Here is a 15,549-nt window from a genome sequence, read left to right on the forward strand (position 1 = left end):
TTGACCAGTGGGAAAGGACAAGCTACTTTGAGCTGGAATTACTTCAGCTGATAAAACGCATCTGTCAGAGGACACTGGGCTGCAGACCTGCCTATTGTGCCTCTAAATCTGGGAGGGTTCTACATGAATGTCCTGCACATGGACACAATAAAAAGGCCACATCAGTTGCCACTGACTCCTACGAGTCACCAGAGGATTTGGGGCTTAAATGGAACTCGGTGTGTATATAGAGGATTGCCCAACCTTCATGACTAATGAAACCATTCAGTACTTTGCTATGAATTATTCCTGCATTAAGCCTGTGTATTAGTGTGTTGGTGATGTCAATGGAACTGCTTTCCAGCACTCTGAGAGTTCCCATCTGCCTTCACGTAACTCATCTTTTAGTCTGCCAAATTTGACTTCTGATACATTGCCAGATAAGCCAAAATCTTGAATTTCTTGCAGATTTACTGAGGATCTTGCTATTGAAAAATAGTATTTCCTTTATTCTAAACACTAAGCAGATTTATTTGAAATAAATGGCACAGCTAAAAAACATTAGGCATCTAAGAGCCTAGCAAGAAAGGTTAAAAATATATACAATATTAATTTTTATTAAATTAATACCTAAACATGTTGGCAGATAGGCTTAAAAAGACGGAAGATGTTTTAGCACCCTGTTACTGAACATATATAAAGGTATGCAAGGCAGACATTTACATACCTACAGCCTAAGTAGATAGGGAAAAGAATTAAAAGCTTGTAGGTATCTAATGCCCTTCAGAATTCTGAAACTTCCCTGAAATAGTCTCAACCATATGTGTGAGATTAGTTTTTTTTTTCCCCCGTTAAATATACCAACATTTACTGAACCTAAAACAAATTGCCATTTTGGTAATGTTTTTAAGCACAAAAGTATGAGTAAGCTGCACTATAACTAGAGTTCCCTTCAACGCACAGTGTATTTCATAAGTATGAGCAAGCTACTCAGTAACTGAGGTCATTTCAACACAGTATTTCATACAGGCAAGTATGCAACAGTCAAACACTATGTCAAATGTTTTAACCTTATCCTGAAAACATGACTGCCAAGGGAGGAGCTCACAGTAGGATCTCAGACTACATTTTAGAGAAGGAAGCCATCTAGCAGTCTACTTTTAAATCTATTCATTTTGCTAGGTAGCACTTTTTCCTTGAACTTCACTTGGTTCATTTTGAATATGACAACCTCATTTCGTTCATTTTGAATATGAAAATCTTATTGGGCTCATTTTGAATATGACGAGGATGGCCATTTCTCAGATATACCCACAATCTCTATTTTTTCAGAACTCCACTGTACTTTATCTTCCTCTGACACATACCTAAAACAGTCTGTTGTCAGCCACCTATGTAAGCAGGACATTTCTACTTGCCTACTTCGTGGTTTTTTTCTTTATTCAGATTCAGGTTGTCCTCATTTTCATGTTCATTTTCAGGTATTTGCCACCTCTTTGCCTCTTACACGGCTCAATACCGAGCAAACATCTTTCACCCACAGGAGGAAAAGAACACTCCTTCATAGTACCTCTGATAAATCAGCCTCACTTATAAAACCACCTCCTGTTATAATTCCTACACCTTTTTTCACAGTTTGCTCCTCCAGCAAAAGGTAACCGTGAAAACCTTAGGAAACACAGGGAATGACTGCAAATAGATCTCAAAGAACAGCCTGCTGCCCATTCACACAGTTCTTTACCACAGAGCATGTTAAGCATACTGGCCTGATTTTCTCAGCAGATCACAGCTCAGACCCACATTCTGGTGTAGACAGGGGTAAACCTGTACCATATGTCTTGAGGGCAAACCATTACACTCATAGATGGACTGCTGTGAATTCAGAGAAATGGGGACTGTGCAGACCATATAGGCTATATCCAATACCACTCTGCATATGGAAACCCTGGAAACAGACAGAGCTGTACATTATGCTATGCCACTATATAATAACTGCTGCAGTTGCAGAGAATTAACAGGCATCATGCTTGGTTGACCTTGAATCACTGCAGGCACAAAGGTTGAAAAAAGAGCTCTGAGCAGCAGCCACAAGCCAATATACTCCACTTGCCATCCTTTTATTTGAAAAAAACATGCTACAGCAGGGATGCAATATTCCACCTGGTCATATTTTTTTTCCAGTCTCCTGTGTTCTGACACCACAAAGAAGACTTACTTAACAAGTTCCTTTATTAAGATCTTTTCTCATTGTGATAAGCCCCATTTAACACCTGACAAGCCAAATTAATTGTATGAATATATCACCACTACTGTCAGGGGTAAAACAGACAGTACTGAGTTCATAAGTATTTTAATGCAGAAAGAAAGGAGTAACAACCATTGGGCCATCACAGAATCAAAATAGTTGGAAAATACCTCCATGACCTCGAGTCCAACCTTTGACCAAACATCACCACAGTAACTAAATCACACCACTAAGTGCCATATCCAGGGGTTTCTCGAACACCTCCAGGGATGTTGACTCCATCACCTCCCTGGGCAGCCTGTTCCAACACTTAACAATCCTTTCTATGAAGAAATTCCTCCTCATGTCCAACCTGAGCCTCCTCTGGGGCAGCTCTAGACCATTTCCTCTTGTCCTGTCACTTGTTGCCTGGAGAACAGGCTGATCCCTACCAGGCTACAGCCTCCTTCCAGGCTGTTGTAGAGAGCAATAAAGCCTCCTGAGCCTCCTTTTCTCCAGGCTGAACACCCCCAGCTCCCTCAGCTGCTCCTCATAGGACTCACTCTTCACAGCTTCATTGCTCTTCTCTGGACAAATGTCTGGCTCCAAATACGACAATGGGAAGCAACAGATACAACAATTATGAGGGCTTTATACACATGTCTGAACATTGCTACGCTCCTGAAATATGGTGAACATGGGTGTATTATTGCCTGGCACCACCTCAAGAAAACTAAACCAAAAAAATCTTGATAAACATAAAAAAACGACTTCTAGGTTGAAAATATCAAAACCTGAAACATTTTACTCTGGAGTAGTTTTCTATTTCACAGCATGAGGATCTTAAAAATGCTGACACATATTTAAAAAAGCTCACAAATTCCAATTAGAACAACTTATACTATTAGGTATCTATCCTCAATCAGAAATTTAAATGCCCAACACAGAATAAAATTGCTATTAAATCTGTACATACGGGTTGTGACAATCTAATGGAAACTTCATTTAGATGTCATTTTTCACTTACAAAAATAAATGAGCAGACAAATAATGCTAGAAGAGAGATTAACACATGAAATAGTGACTGCAGTATCCCATCCTCCACTTCATGAACATGAGTGTCAGAGGCTGAAGCCATGCTCTTAAGAAAACAGAGACAGGCATAAATAATTCAGTGTGCTTTGGAGCCTTCCTTCCCCCCAACCCAAGAAAACTGAAATAGCTATGTATCCACAACAAAGCACTGTCAGCTTAGCATGACAGAGTCCAAACCAAAGAAAGGAAGATTTTCATAGTAATTCACTCTAGATTCTTTGGGCTTTTATTCTGTTATTTTTCCAGAATAACGCTGTGTTCTCAGTGCTTTCTCTGAAAGCTGTAATTTGGTACTGCAATGATCTTTTATAAAGCTCAAGAACCTGACTGCTACAATAACATTACTTCTCAGAAAAATAACTTTATCATCCCACATCAAATAGATGTTGACTTTTAAAGTCAACTTTCTTTGTTTGCCAAAATAACCTGAAGACATTAAGCATAAAGTAATTACTAGTTCTATAAAGCTACAAATTATGTGAAAACTGGCTAACCAACAGTAGCTTTCAGTTGCTGTCTTATTAAGAAAAAAAATACCAAAAAAACCCATTTATTAAACAAAATAGTTTTTGAACTACTATGATCTTGAAGCTCTTATAACAAGTTATTGTTCAAGTAATTCCAAAACTTGTAAGAGTACAACTGGAATTGCTCTTTTCTGTCAATTGAAAAACAAAACAATAGGTTTATAATGAAAGTGCAGCACTCACTGGGAAGCAGTGGGTGATAAAAAGGATTGGTGTGAGAAAAAAAATGGTGAAAGTAAGGGTCTGCCTTGAAATTTAACTCATGTTTATTGAACTAAAACAATATTTGCTCTTCACACTTCTTTTAATTGCTGCTTGCATAATGCCCTGCAACTTTTTCTCAGGAAAAGGTAGAGACGCTGATGACATCACATATAAAAACCCCTTGGGTATAATACAAGTTTCTGAAATGTTAATTAGTAGTTATTGTTAATCTCAATTAAGATTTATACCAGATGACAAAGTTCTGAAGGAGCTTTTCCTGTGTAGAGCAAGTCCTTTCCCAGCAACACACCATTTAAGACATTTTAAGTGAGGTACATCTACAAACAATTCTGCCCCTAACACACTACACAAAAGTTGTTTTCTACACAATACAGTCTCTTGCTCAAAAATTTAACAATACCTAGTCATTATGATGTATAAAGTAAAAGGTGCTACACGAGAAGTCAGCTGCCACCAACAGAGATCCTCTTCACAAGAAACAGAAGCAACACTCAAGCAGATATTAAGGATGTTAAGCTTCAGTGAGACCAAGCAGCCAGCACTGACACCAGAAGAGCATTCACCTCATGCTGTGATGAGTAGCATTCAGCTGTAAAATTTTCCTTATTTTGATTTGACTCAGAAGCTGGCAAAAGTTCAGCTTGATCAAACCAAACCTTCACCTCACAGCATAATTGCTGTGTTCATTACTCAGCACAGCTATGTTAGCAAGCATGGACGGGGCGAGGAACAACACACCTTGCTTTCAGTCACCTTAGTGAGGTGAATACATCACACACACTCATCTTTCAAACATCTTCTGTGTCTGTCTTCAAGAGCCTTGTTGGTATAACTGTCAAGCTCTCTGAAGCTCAGACATGATCAAAGCGCTGTACAGGATGAAGACTAAGCCTCTCCAAATTCCCAATTTTTCAAGCACACCTGTGATTGCCCTAGAGAACCCATTATTAATGCTGGCAATAATCAACATAATGTTTTCAAGACACCACAGGTGTCCACAAAAAAAAAAAAAAAAAAAAAAAAAAAAAAGTGTGGTAATGTTAACACTAGGGTTTCATCTCAATAAAACATCAGTTTTATTGATCAGTAAGTTTGGCCAGAACATCAGTTTTATTGATCATACAGCCTGCTCTTCCCACCTTCACTTCTTTGGTTTCCTCAAATTAAAGCTAGTCTTTAACAGGTGCTTTAGGTAGCAGAATTACAGAGGCTGCTAAACTCCTTGCTGCTAAGTTTGGACTACATTCTGGTGGCGACAGCATTTTCTTTCATATTTATCTTACAAAAGAGATTTGAGCTGTTTTTAAGGTCCAGAGAGCACATTAAACCTTTTATGAAGACATATAATGTGGTTTTGTATACTAAAGTATGACTATTCCTCACTATATTTTGTGCATTTATAAAACAGAAATCCAGCTGTGCTAATATTGCCAAACTATTTCAGTAACATTTAAAGATTTCAATAAACCTGTTTTCATTGCAACCAGAAAGAGTGATCTAGTCTGCAAGAAACATTTACAATAAAAACCAGAGAGGTAGTATATAAACAAGGGTCCTCGGATTTGGATCAAGGCTGTCTCATTAGGAAAGGAAGAACTTATGGAACGAGCCATGCATCGTTTATTCTCAACTCTCCCGTATTTTTAATGGGGTGGAAAAGAAAGGTCAGTTACAATTGTGAAAACCTTGTTCAGTGCTTAGTTTTTGGTTTTCAACCTCTATTTTTAACTTTCAAACTAAGATGTTTCTTGTGCCCGAGACAAGCTTGGATTTCCATTTACAAATCAAGCCCAGCATCTCATGCACATAGAGACATGTGATCTCTGCACCCTGCAGAAAAGCAGTGCTTCCAAAAACAGAAATGAAAAGCAAAATTCATTCAGCTGCAGGCACAGGACAAAGACAGCAAACTGAAAGGCACAATAACAATATTGTTTCCATCTAAGGAAACACTAAAAGGTTATTTTTTTAACTCGAAAATTTTACAGTTTTAATGCATGGCTTATCAGCAGAGAAGAAGGTTGCATATATTAAGAAAGTAGAAAGCAGAGATTGTTCCTGAATATAAAGCACAAAACCATGCCAGATCCCTGTGTCCCTATGGTTTGGACATTTCATTATCAGACCTAAGTCAAATTGTTTGACTCTTTCTTAACTACCAATGGATGATGACACCAATTTACCACTTGCAGGTGCAACATCCAGCTGTGATTGTTTCTGTCCCTCCAAGCTGTGCCTGACAAGATATCCAAGAGGAGTTTAATCAGCAGCTGAAATTTAGCAAGCCATGCTCAACATTTTTTTTTTTTTTTACATTAACTACATGCGGAAAATTTCTCAAGAATTTACTCGAAATACCTCAGACTTTGACTCAAGGATCTGCGATGGCCTTTTTCTCCAGTAAATTTACTCTTATTTTTGAATTATGAGAAACAGCAATCCCTACACAGGCATAAAATCAAGTTGCACTTCAAAGCTTTACTAAGCTGTATGCTCCCTTCAGTCATTTAACTGAACAAATGCATAACAGGCCTGGAAGGAATTGAAAATATTTCTCTTGCTCTATGTGGGAAAGTTTGGAATATTCCTGGCAACAGCTGCCAGATTGCTTTAGACTGTCTAAAAAAAATCAGGTAGTGGCCATCAAATGAGCATTCTAAAACTCTTCAGCACTTTTAAGTCCTAACAAATGGTGAGATTTCAGCTGTTATAAAAGTTTACAATCCCTTGATGAACCAGTTCTATTTTAATTCTGTAATACACCCTTGTCCAAAGTACGTCCTTGCTTTCAAAGCAGGCATCTTTCAAAATAAGACAGGATCTTATTTTTTGCTCCGCGTAATCTGAATTATGTTAATGAAAACATAGTTCTATTTAAAACCAAATCAGGGTCAGTCATCCAGAAGACAACAGATTTCAGACTCATTTCCATCACAGGCTGCACATACAGGGAAAATTCATTATTTATATAGACTTTTCACTGAGTGGGTGTCAGTGCTCTTAATTAAGTCTCCAAGCAGTCACAGAACTCTATCCCTTTTGTGGCTCTTATCCCAGCCTGCAGTTTAAGGTCATATTTGTAACACTCTCTCTTTTGTAGAGAAGCACCTGTTTTCTTGCTTCTGTCACTGGGGCAGGGACCCTTGTTAGGGGCTGCTGGCATCTAAAGCATCTTTGTACGCTTAAGTTCATAATGAGAAGCTGCGAACTGCTGCATAACTCTTGGCCGTGCAGCTTTTGGTTTTTGTGAAGAGGCAGCACAATCGCGTTTTGTGGTTCAGCCGGGTCTCCATCCCTGCACAAGGGAGACCGTCCACCTCCTCACACAGCTGCCTAATGCACACTGACTGCTCATCATTTCAAATTAGCAACACTGTTATGTTAACAAGGCACAAAATAAAAAGCATCAAAGTAGCTTGCTGGAAGTCTCCCTTTAAGTTTTTTTATTTAAGTTTTAAATATACCCTAAAAACTAGAAAGTGTCGCAACACGACCCAGAAGAGTTCGCAAATGTTAGAGTGTAACGCAGCACCTTGTCAGAAACCAGGCATTTGGGGACTCCACAGAGAGGCAGGTCTGGGCTACAATTCTGTTCCTCAATCTGCTGAATTTACAGCAAAGAGAAAAATACACTATGGGGACAATGTCCATCTTCACAACTCTTCAAGTTCATAATAAAGAAATTCTTACTAGAAGCTTCAAACACCTAGCAAAGTTTCCAACACGTGAGCTGTGTAAAACATCCACAGTTGATGACTTCTTAAGGAGAGGGGGGATAGCCAAATTCAGCAGCCTTTACCAAAGATACCAACCTTGGCACAAGTAAATAAATGGATCTTAAATCATGCTGTACTTTACCAGAAAAAAAAAAAAAAAAAAAAAAAAAAAAAAAAAAAAAAAAAAAAAAAAAAAAAAAAAAGTTACAGATGTCTTTCAAAACTGGAAGAGACCTCTAAAAATCTCAAGCTCTAAGCATGAAAAATAATTTTCTGGGGACGACAAAACTGACTGATACCAATAAAGGATTTTCATCCACCACATTTGCCTCAATACACCACCTGCCTTTTTAGACTGTTTATGTAAGCTCTGGGACATAAGCTACTTGCAAAAGTCCACAGCATTATAAATGATTTAAGTTAATTTCAGTGTTGGTTCACCTCAAAAAACCAAAAGTTCTGTGTTCACCGAGATCTACTTCCTAAATAGAATATGATTGGAGGGTTTTCAAGATTTTGTTTTGCCTGGCTTGAAGATTTAGAGCGTATATTATGAACAAAATAGCATGTTTGGAGGTGCCTTAAATCACTAATTCTAAAACAGTTTTTAGAGCAATAGCTGAAACTGCAGTAGCCTATAACCAAATGAGCCAGTCACTCCATTTCTCACAAGTTCATGTATTTATTATCTTTTAAACTAGTCAGCATAGACACATAGTTTGCATCACAAAATTCACCAAGCTTACTGCAGCACAATCATTTCTCTGGGTTTATTAAAGTTTCACATCTTACAGGTATGGATGGCTTTTCTCAGTTGTGTGACACTTTTTCATACGGATAGATTTACGAGCATGTGCATTCATAGGATCAAGGCCCTAAGCTGTCTTCTGTTTGGGAATCTCGTTTAATATGATCTATTTCCCCTTTAACTCTCAGTACTGGAGAATTTTTAAGGCAAATTAATCATAGCCTGCAGCGTTATTATAGCAGCACAATTAGAGATGTCAGTTTTATAGGCTGCTGCAGAAAGGTGTATCTGCTCATCAGTGACTGAGGCCAGCACATACCCACCTGAGCGTGTAACAGTACGCTCAGAAAGGCACATGAAGGCATCTGGGTTTCAAGGTGACCATACGAAAAGGCACCTTCAAGAAAAAGATTGGGGGAAGCAACTCTCGCCGGGTCCTTAAAGAGCAGAAGGGAAAACAGCAGTGACTAGAGTGCAGCGAAGACGAGAGGCCGGAGAGCCTTGCTTCAAACGAGAAGGCAAAGGACAGCCGGGGACAGCATCTGCTGATGGCAGAGTCCTCCCCCACCCCGCAGCTCCTCCCGCGCGGCCGGGCCGGGGAGGCGGCGGCGCAGCCCCGGTGCGGGAGGCCCCAGAGCCCGCCCGGGGCGGGAGCGAGTGCGGGGAGCGCGGGGGACACCGCCCGCACCGGCCCCGGGGAGCGGCTCTGCGCCATCCCCCGCGCCATCCCCGCTGTCCCTCCCGCGCCATCCCCGCTGTCCCTCCCGCGCCGGCCCCGCTGTCCCTCCCGCGCCGGCCCCGCTGTCCCTCCCGCGCCATCCCCGCTGTCCCTCCCGCGCCATCCCCGCTGTCCCTCCCGCGCCGGCCCCGCTGTCCCTCCCGCGCCGGCCCCGCTGTCCCTCCCGCGCCGGCCCCCATGGCTCCCTCCTCTTCTGCCTCCCCACATCGCTCCTCGCCTCCCCGCTCCTGCCTCCCTCCCTCGGCGCTGGCGGGGCGAGCCTCGCAGGGAAGGTCGCTGCCCGCAGACCCCGACACTTTCCGTCGCGCCGAGAAGTAACACACCAGCCCGGCCGCGCCGCCCCGGGGAGGAAGGGGACGGGGAGGCGATGGAAAGGGGATGGGGAGGGGATGGGGAGGCGATGGGGAGCTGCCGCGGGCCCCGCTCCCGTTACCTGCGCGCCGCTCCCGCTCCTCCCGCTCCGCTCGGCCCCGCGGCGCCCCGGGCCCGCCCCCTGCGCGCGCAGCCGCCGCACGCCCCGCGCGCTCGAGTCCCGGCCGGCGGCGGAGGGCGCGGCCCCGAGCGCGCTGCGGCCCTGAGCGCACCGGGGATGCTCAGGGGCCCTCTGGGCAGCCGCAGCCCGTGGCCCGTGCTCTGGGATGACCCCGGACCGGATGCCCCACTGTGGTCCCTTCCCACCTGACCCGTGAAGTGATGCTGCGGAGAGCCAGCTACATTCGGGGCGTTATCCCCCAGCCCGTCTCGAGGACCAAGAGTGTTTCAGAAGAGAAGGGGCTTTTTAAATTCAGTTTTAGTCTTACGGCTAACTTGTGTTCCTCTGTCTCACACAGAAGGTAAGTATAGCAAGTGAAGCGAGTGTTCTAAAATATGGCTTCTACCTCATGAACCAGCCAAACCACTTGTGTAAGAGTTCTCCAAACTTTGCAAAGCTGAGGACACGACCTCATCAGGACAAGGGTTGTTTCCTCAAGGAAAAGGTTGTTGAGGATTGGAATGGGCTGCCCAGGGAGGTGGTGAAGTCACCATCCCTGGAATTATTCAAGAAATAGGTGGTCTGGCATTTAGTTGACAAGGTGATCAGTGAAATGTTGGCCTCTATGATCTTGAACATCTTTTCCAGCCTGATTGATTCTATGGTTCGTGACTGAGGAATTCCCTGCTGCTGCATGTGAAGTGTCACTGTGGGCTGCTGCTCCTCCAGCAGCTGAACCTCCAGGGACCTCTCAGCTCTTTGGATGCAGCAGCACCAGCAGGTCCAAGGCAAAGCAGTACCTGCTGTCCCTCTGAGGTCCCATTGACACCACAGCATCCCTCAGCCATGGCATGTGGAGCAGATGGCTGCTCTCTTTGCCAAACGTGCCCAAATGGGGCTGTCCTCTGTGCTCCATCCTCAGCACACAACCTGTGCCTCCATTCAGAGGTGAAAATAGTTTAACTGCTAAGTATAATCATGCAGGTCCTTGCATAAATGGTTAAACTGCTAAATATGGTCTAACACATATGGCTACATGGTGCTGGTATAAGGCAGGACCTTTATGTTTCTGTCTCTGTTTTCAAGGACAAGAAGAACCTTGCTGCACATTCCACCAATTCTTACCTTGAACCAGACATTTAATGTACAGAAGAGACTGCCAACGATGTTTGATGGGAAGAAAGGAAGGTTAAAAGGAAGCAGGGGAAGAGGTCAGAGAGGCAAGGATGAGCCAGTAGAGATCTTAAAGAGCATTACAAACTGCAGTCTTTCACCATGAGAGCAGAAAGAAGCAAGTAGGTTGGGCTGGTACGGCTGTACCACTTAAACACTGCACTGCCTGTTAAATCAGAGGATCTGGTTTAGTAACCTGGCTAAAGAGAAAACAAAAAGCCAGATGGAATCTGCATATGGGACCCCACATTTAAAGAAAATGTAGACAGAAAAATTCTGAAACTGTCTGTGCCAAAAAGAATTTCCTCTCATCACCACAAACAGCACCACGGGTCTATGTCTTTTCAGAAATTGTGGATAAGCTTTGGACACTGTTGCCATCAAACTTAAATGCAGACCAAAAGTTGAGCTTCATTATATAGGCAAGACAGAAAATAGTTTGCTGTTCCCAGTCTCAGTGAATGTGAAATACTGTGGCATTGCACCTTTCTGGGGTGTGTCAGTAGCCTGAATAGGGACTACTTAGGCTTTCGATTAAAAAGCAGGGCTGATCATTAGCAATACAGAGCCCTGCATACTCTAAGGGTTTCCATTATATATTTTAAGCAAGACCTTTGTTTTCCTCTGCTATCAGTTTTTCTGATAGAAATTACGTTTCATCAGAATTACATTTCACTGTGTTTTAAAACAGGAAAGGACTGTATATCTCCTGCTTAAGATATATAATTGAAAGGTGATCTGAATCGCTGAAAAGCTGAGGACTTTATACCAATATAATTGTAACAAGTTTAGTTGAACGTAACCCAAATTCCTTGCTCTGGAGTTACATCAAGGATGAACTGCGTCACAGGCAGCTTGCTTCTTAGAATCAAAAAGACAGCTGATGAAAAGAGCAGGTGCAATTTAGAAATGGGTTTAGATTATATCCTATAACACGCCACTTACATTACCTATATTATGCTCACTTAGATGACTAAGTCTTTTCTCTAATTACACTGGAGATGATTATGGCTGAGTATAATCTACCTAAGAATTATTCGACTGTCTACAGAATGATTACATACTGTCAACACAGAAACCCTTGATGCTTCCTTTCTGTGTAAGCTGTCATGAACTGTGTAAAGCAGCAAGGATGAGTGGTTAGAGCACAGTACTGGGAATCGAGAGAGCCTGGGGTGTGTGTTGTTCTGCCATAAGCTTGCTGCTTGGCTTTGGATAAATCTTGTAGCCTCACAGTAATTAAATTACCTCACACAAGAAATGGGGGGAGCACTTACTCAGAGCTGCATCTTTAAAATCTTTGAATGGAGATTGCTGCGTAAGCAGAAAATACAAAATTATAGTAATTAAGACAAAGCCACAATGTTTATCTATTGATTATTTCCTCTTTAAAAACATAACAGCATAATGTATGGATTTTATATATTTTTTTTCTCTTGTAAAAGATTGGTTTCCAATGGGATGCAAAATCAAAGAAGAGCAGGAAGGACACCTCTTTAGAAAAGAGAATTTCAAAGAATCTTTGTTCCATGTTTTATGTGTGAAAGAAAGAGAACAAAAGGCAGACACTGCGATATACAGCTTAAGTTACAGTGGGTTTTTGGTTTTCTTTAATCATCTCCTTAGTCGGGGATCAAACTTGATTCAGCAGAACTGAATTAGCAGTACTCCAAAATCATCAAGACACTGCAGCACTAGTCTTTGTTTCATCATTTCCAAAATACTTTTCTCTGCAAATTTAAGACAGTAGCCATGCAGGCATACAACAGATGGGACTAGTTTTCTCAATAAACTGTGTTTAGGAGAGAAGTTGACTTAATGTAGATAGTAGAAAATATCATCTAAATGTTGAAATTATATTAAGAGGCTTAAAATTATAGATTTTGGTGGAAGGGTAGTACAGCCAAGAAAACCTTTTTGTTGGTATTCATTTTTGTCATTTCAGGGCACCATCTTAGTTGTGTTCTTTCAGGTGGAACACTGATTTGGAGTACCTAAAAATCAGATGAACTCAGGTAGTTCAGAAGAAATGTACTTGATTGCTGAGACAATCTAAGCCTATACCCATGAAGACATTCCACTAAACTTAAATGTGAGTGAATTATAGGAAGAAAAGAGCTCCTTATATACAGAAGAGTAAGTAACATTGAAAACACCTATGAGACCCTAGATGATAGTTCCATCATAGGCCAGGAAATTTAACTGATGTCATAGAATGAACTTAAAAATCAAGAGGTATCAATGGCCCTTGGGTATTTTTATATAGTCAGAACACTGGACCAGAGAATTGAGAGTAATTCTTCCACACTAAAGGTGGCTTCCATCCATAACAAAGAAAAAGGATGGCAGGTGCTGGATTATGATGTAAAATAAAGATATCTTTTGCTGAGCTCTGTGAATGTTCAAAATGAAAAAGATAGGAGAAATCCTAGCTGCAGCCTCTTTATCCAATTATACCATTGAAGATTAATCTATGGAAATGGCTGCAGCTGTACATAAAATGTGACTGTAGGCACAACGGCAGGCTTAGATGCTGAGCTCTTACTCATGCACCACAGAAGGTGATTCATATCCCCATTACACAAGTGACATAACAGAACACAGCTCCTCAGTGTGACAGGGGCAGAGTGCAGCAAGGACTCCAGGCATGCTGCAGTTACTCTCAGTGTCCAGAAACCTGTTAGGCACAACAGCACTGAACCACACAACCAAGCTGCTCCATTGCCCAGTCAAGAAGGTTGCCTACTTCAGGAGTAATGTTGTAGCAAAAAATCATCGGTCTGTTGCTTTGTTTTCATAATTTTTTTCATTTTCCTTATTTTAATTCATAGAAATCTGCGACAAGCTATTTATGTTGTCACTCTAAAATGTATCTCAGGACACATTTATTACTATTAGCTTTTTTGATGTGTTAGAATGCCACTTGTAACAATGAGGCTAAAGCACTTGACAATATCTAAAGACTCATAATAATAAATAGTTCAGGCAGGTGGACTGTCATCCTGAGAGGGTAAGGCAGTAATGACAACAAAGCAGCAGAAAATACAGAGGCAACAGCATTACTTTCTTATACAACGAACCTGTTTCATCTTCATCTATGCTTCATGGTTTTTGATGCTGCCTGTACAGAAATGCTTATGGCAGGCTGATGAACTGCAAAAGGCATCTCACTTCCCTCTGCAATAAATGTACTACAGTAGCTATGTACAATGCTACAGTAACTAAAATTATATTAAAATTCAGGCATAGTTTTTTTCCTTAGCTTAGTATTATTCATCAAATTGCAACAATGTAAACACCAATAGGTAAGACAAAATACATTTGTGAACATCAATAGGTAAGACAAAATACATTTTTGGTGCTATGTGGGTGATACACAGTTCATTAAAGTGACTGCACACCTGCAGCAGTTTCATGTCTTTTATTAGTGTGTCATAACTAAATAATCTGTGCATGAATTGCTGCAAATTAAATCATAGCACTTGGAGAAAAGATCGGACAGTAACACAAGGGACAGCAAATTCCCCTATGTGATTTATCAGCCATCTGGTGCAGTGCAAATAGCACTCATTCAGGGGAGGTTCTGGTTAGTAACCACAGCAACAGGTCTGCTGAGTACTCTGAAAAGTTATGCATGTGTCAGCAACCTTTTCTCTTCTCCCATTACACGTCATTCACTGAGGACTAAGCATGTCCTTCTTGGGCTACAGATGGTTTTGCTGCAGCATTTTCCAGTATTCCGTTTTTCAGGAGACTTAAAACTTGGAGAGTTTTGTTCTGTTTTTTTGTAATATGCCTTCAAGGAGTTCTGACTCCAGAAAGCTCTCTCCATGATTAGGCCATTTTCCTTATTCATGGCAGGGGTAGATAGCTGCAAAGTGGGAAGAGATCACTGATAACGGAAATATTTTTAACTAAAATAAAAGAAGTGCTTTTGGCTCCTGTACTTCCAAAGGGATAGGAAAAATGTGGTTTTTTCTAAAATGCTCACAACTGAGTATCTCTGTCATGAAAGAGTCCATGTTTACATAAATGGCCTTATCCATGAGGTACAACTGGAAGATGATAGTTAATAGACTGGCAAAATTACAAAGCTCACTCTGTATTGTAAGTTTCATTCTGATTGCATGTTATTCCTTATGTAGGTATTTTAACAGAGAAATGTAAATAATAAATTACCCAGGAGTTTTAAAACTTCCCCATATTTGCTGTGGATATCAGCAAAGAAAAACTGGATGGTACTGAGAGATATTCCCCTGCTTATCTTCCCTGCTATTCTCTTTCAGCCCAAGGGCCCTGTGTTTTCTCCAAGCCTGTCTGTAGCTTTACTGGTGTGAAGGAGTGGTGTGACAGCACGAACCTGGCTGGTGCCACTTCAGTCTGTCTTGAGGCTCTGGCACATCCCGCTGACAACTGCCTGCTCAGGAAACAAGGTTGAAGGTCCAAAGCCAGCAGAGATCTGGCAGAGCAGAACTGGTGCCTTAGAGCCCACCCCACACAGCCCCAGCCCTGCGTGGGTGCAGGTTGTGGCTGTTTCAAAAGGTGTCACGGTGAGCTGGGCTTGGCTGAAGTTGGCAGGGACAGCATCTGGTACCAAACACGCGGGAGCATTGGCTGCTTCTGCTCCATACATGTTCCCACTGCAGTTTGT

At 41.7% G+C, this 15,549-nt stretch overlaps 1 protein-coding gene across 1 annotated transcript in view; it reads right to left on the bottom strand.

The window, feature by feature from the left end:
* Positions 1–9,732, bottom strand: part of SCRN1 (secernin 1) — a 40,166-nt gene extending 30,434 nt beyond the window's left edge. Inside the window, exon 1 of the mRNA XM_083866130.1 lies at positions 9,687–9,732. The gene's annotated coding sequence lies outside the window, so the exon portion shown is untranslated. The remainder of the gene's footprint in view (positions 1–9,686) is intronic.
* Between the last annotated feature and the right edge of the window lie 5,817 nt (positions 9,733–15,549).

The sequence above is a fragment of the Zosterops lateralis genome (assembly GCF_965231275.1).
Source record: "Zosterops lateralis genome assembly, chromosome: 1".
NCBI lineage: Eukaryota > Metazoa > Chordata > Aves > Passeriformes > Zosteropidae > Zosterops > Zosterops lateralis.